The following is a 5,123-nucleotide window of genomic DNA, read 5'->3' as shown; positions in this document are numbered from 1 at the left end:
CAAAACCAGTGATATTCTTAGCTTGTACGAAATGAATGTGTCCTCTTGCAACCAGTGCCTTTGATTATTTTGTTTTTCCATTTAATTATAATGGCATGATTTTCAGTGAAATTATATATATATATATATATATATATATATATATATATATACACACACACACACACACATACACACACATGTGCGCGCACACACACACACACATATATACATACATATATATATATTATACACAAACACACACACATATATAAACACACACAATATATAGTGTGTATATATACATATATGTATGTATGATTATATATTAGATTTTATACACACACACATATATATAAATATAAATATACACAATATATATATATGTATATATATATTGTGTGTGTGTGTGTGTGTGTGTATAAAATCTAATATATAATTCTGGAGAATATGAGTGTTTTCAGTAGATACATGCTGAATATTTTACAGGGAATTAAGTTGTTTGTAATTTGTTCTCATATAAGCTCAGATAAATCTACACAATGGTACCTTGACTAACACTGGGGTTATGTCCCAATTTACCCAGCAAGAGTTGTAAGTCTGATACATAAAAAATGTATTGGCTATTTCTAATCTATGAAGAACATAAGTTAGTCTGTCGTACTTTAAGAATGTTCAGAACACTTACACAAACCAGTATTTGAGCAAATTCAACTAATGTAAAGCATTTTAAAAATACACAATATTAGTATCTTGAAATTTTCCTGAAAGTGAAATCCAGGAAGATATTAGAGCCACTCATTCTTATTGTGCCTGTTGGCCTTAAGACATGGAGCCAAATTCATCAACCATGTTGTGGGTACTATAGCAACAGTTCCATCAAATATTGAGGAGGATGTGCATCTCATGATCCCCGTCCAACTCTGTTAGAAAATGTCACACCTGATCTCAAACAGTAGCCTTAAAAAGGGTCAAAACTCAAAAGCAAGGTTGCTATTAACAAGGTTGCTATATGGCTCTTGCACTGTTGTGAAATGAATGTAGATATTCACAGATCAAAGGGAGAATCCAACATTCTCCTTTTCAGGATTAAAATATCTATGAAAGATGGGGAAAAATCTCATTTGAATAACAGTATTAAAATTAAAAACACCAGTAATGTCTTTGTCCATTAATATTCAAATAAACACAAAAGACAGTAGACAATTGTATTAAGACATTGATTCTTAAGAATTTCAATTGTTTTCATTTTGTATATGCTCAAAGTATTTTTCTTTTGGACCAATAGTAACAATCATTAAGAACAAAATTGCAATACTCTTTGGAGATCTTGGCTTCAGGCAAAGGGGTTCCAAAGAGAGTCTTGAGAGAAGTTCCTCTACTATGAATTAGGAAAGAGGACTAGTCGAAGATAGATGATAGCTAGCTAGTAGCTAAATAGATGATTGATTGATTGGTTGATTGATAGATGATAGCTAGATACATGATAGATAGATGATGGATAGATGGATAGATAGATAGATAGATAGATAGATAGATAGATAGATAGATAGATAGAGATAAATTTGTATTGTATCCTTTCAAAAATCTGTGCATTTGTCTATACTCAACCACTCAAAGAGACATGCTGGAACTTGGCTTCCATCAACCACAGATAAATACTCAAGAGAAAATTATGTCTATATTATTTGTGTATGTATCATGTGGTGGGGGCAATGTGTGTGCAGCAGAAGTCAACCTCCTCTGATGTCATTCCCCAGGTGCCATCTACTGTGTCTCTTACTGGCCTGAGCCTAGCCATTTAGGCTGCTCAGCAAGCTCAAGGGATTTGCCTGTCTTCCTGCCCCAGCGATAGGATTTTAAGCCTATACCATCATGCCAAGCCCTAATATACACCCCCTGGCCCCATGAAGAAAAAGCCCCAAATATTACCCATTAGCCTCAAAGCAAAGAAAGTCTCTGGTATTTGACAGTTCTAAAGGAGCACAGAGTCACTATAGACTACAAAAAGAACAAGGAAAGGACAACATAATTTTAAATGCCAATAACTTCAGTTTTTATTTTGTAGTATAATTAAAAATCAAGCTTAAATGAAGAATAGCAGTCGATTGACCAGTAGGAAGGAAATTAACACACACCACTCTATCATCATCGTAGAGCATGCTTCCATAAATTAAAATGACTGTGATGTCGCAGGAGGTATCCACCCTGTGAGGAAAAATGTAACAAATATATTAAAATAGATCAGGATCTTTTATTACCGCATGATCTTAGATTGATTGCCTTAGTAAGTAACCATTCTCATGTATAAAACTCCTGTGCCCCATAGGCTGAGATCCAGATCCTCCGAGAGAACATACTAGATTAAAGGTCAGCATCATCCACAACCGTATGTGAAGATTCTGCACATCACTTGAGCAAACTAAATCCAACCACATGTACAATGCATGATAGATCATAGCTAGTGGATTGAACCTCAGCCTACAACTTTGGTCTAATATCAAAATATCAACCAATGCAGTTCACTGTATAAGTGTTCTACAAAACAAAAGAGTCACCATCTTAGTAGAAGAGACAACCACTTGAGAAGTATGACACTGACTTCTTGTAGAAGCTGTTAGGAAACTGGGAATTGGTCAACATCCGTGGGGAAACTCCCACAAATATTGAGCTTATTGTAAGAGCAGAATGCTTTCCTGTATACTCAGGTAGGAGAGAAGAATTACTACTCTTATGATTTCTATGGTGGCATAGGGTCTAATCAGAGTCAGAAAGCAGAGACATCCTAAGAAAACTATACTTTCAGGCTACATTATCTTACAAATTGACACTTAGAAAAAGCCTGGTAGACCTAGTAAGTGAGGATTTAGAATACGAAAATTACCTGCAACTGTCTGGATTACAATATTTGAAATGTTTGCTGAGAAACGGGAAAGAAGTTGTGAAAGACTATATTGAAAACCCCAGAATAAATCTGGGAGAGAGAAAGCAGACCCACAGAATTGAAAAGCATCCCTTGCTCATGGTCAAAAGACACACTTTTATTTAGGTGCTGATTTTCCACACATTCAATGGGCTTCAAAGACACGTATCAGCAGAACTCAAGCGATGAATTGTTTCAAACTCTGCATAGGAAAACAAAGGACCTGTGGTAACCAGAACACTTTCTACAAGAACTGGAAGGACTAACTGTTTAATTCTAAGATTTTGATCATCATTAATACAGAATTGTTATAAAGACAGACAATCAAGGTAGTAGACTTCACAGCACAGAGAATCAAGAAGCTGTTCAAAATGTATACTAACAACTATTTTTTGATGTTGGTATAGCATAATTTTTTTGTAAGAATGATAGTATTTTTCAAACAGACTTGATATTAAAAAAGGAATGAACATGAATTCCAGTCCATACCATGCACCAGATAGAGAAATTAGATAAAAATGGATCATATGACTTCATGTAAAAGCAAAATTACAAAATTTCTAAAATGAAACAGAGGGCAATTTTTTATATTTGTTTATGTTATGCTTATTGACATTTTGACATCATAAAGTAAAATTATGAACTAGGAAAGGGCAAATGAGATGTACCTCACAGAACCTGGCTGGCCTTCCTTCCATTAAAGGAGAATACAGAGCTTCTCTAGAGACTTGCAGAATATATTTGGAAAGACCATAACACTTAATAAAGATTTGCATTCAGAACATATGAGTGGCCCTTAAAACTTGATAGTAGGAAAGAAAACAACTTCAGGAGAAAATAGACATCAGATGAAGGGAAGCAAGAGTACACATGAAAAGCCATTCAAATAATTAATTAGCAATAGTTAATTACCTGCAGCACCCAATAAGATACACAACTGCTAGATGACTGAAGGGAAAGAGGCTACACTCAAGTGCTGAGAACTATATCCAGGAACTAAACTGGTTCCACACTGCTGCTAATGGAACACCATGAACATGTTGGTAACCAGTTTGGACTCTTTTCTGAAGTCAAAATCATGGTTTTTTTGCTTGTTTTTTTTTTGTACTTTTTTTTAAAGTAAGAATGTGGGGAGTCAAGAACTGTTGACAACATCGACAATAGGAGGAACAGCTGAAATGTCAATTAAGCATTTTTATAGGTAAACATACATCTAACAAGGCCCTGAATCAAGAGGCTAGACAGAGAAATGCATTCTGAATGATTCCCTAAATGGGAAAATCTGGAAACTGATATGTAGCTGGGAATTATGGGAGTAGGTGGACAAGGGTGGGAGGGAGGCTTATATAGGAATACAGAGTCACATGATGGGTGTGATTGATATCTTAATTGTAGCAGTTGCTCTTGGGACACACACAAATATCAAAAGCTAAAAGGATCAATTTCTACACTCTAGAGATTTTCAGTCAAGTACACGGTAATCAGTTTTATTTAACATTCAAAAGAAAGGCCACACATGAAATATAAAAGTAGAAATTTCACAATATATATGATAGAGACTACACTTTGTTTTTGATTTTCAGAAGTCTTAGATGCATATAATATTTCAAAGACTTGGTAATTGTTGAAAGAAGGCAGTTCTTGAACAAAATGCTGTTTGATGGTACCCCCAGTATTGTAACTAAACACAAGCGACATACCATATTTTCCCAATTAATCTGATAAAAGTTTGACATTTCAATATAGTTCAGGGTTAGCTGGGCTTTAGAAGGTTAAAGCATCCTCTTGTGTGCTCCTCGAGGGAGATTATTGGTAAAAACACCATGGGAAGTAAATACGGTCATATCTATTTATTTTTTAAGCAAGAGTCACAAGCCCAACTCTATTTGAATCCTCTCTGTGCGCGTGACAACATAATGTGGAGTTCAGTGTGCTTTCTGTGGAAAACGATCAGCTGGATCATCAAGTTAAAAACAGCCTCTGTGTTTATCAGTAAATGTGGTATTATGTGTATCAATTAGCACCACACAGCTTTCGTAGGAAAGATGCTGATGCACATACGGCCTGTGAGGTTTGGGGAGGTGTGTTGCTCAGTGACAAGTGATGTATGAATTACTGTGTGTGCAAATAACCTGATTTGTGAAAATTTCATATACACTTCTACACATGTGAAAACCACACGTATGGCCTTTGAGACCAGGACCTTCTGGGACGACAGGAT

Source organism: Mus caroli, unplaced genomic scaffold, assembly GCF_978045245.1.
Source record: "Mus caroli unplaced genomic scaffold, Mus_caroli_1 scaffold_13, whole genome shotgun sequence".
NCBI lineage: Eukaryota > Metazoa > Chordata > Mammalia > Rodentia > Muridae > Mus > Mus caroli.
Note: the sequence above shows the minus strand (reverse complement) of the source record.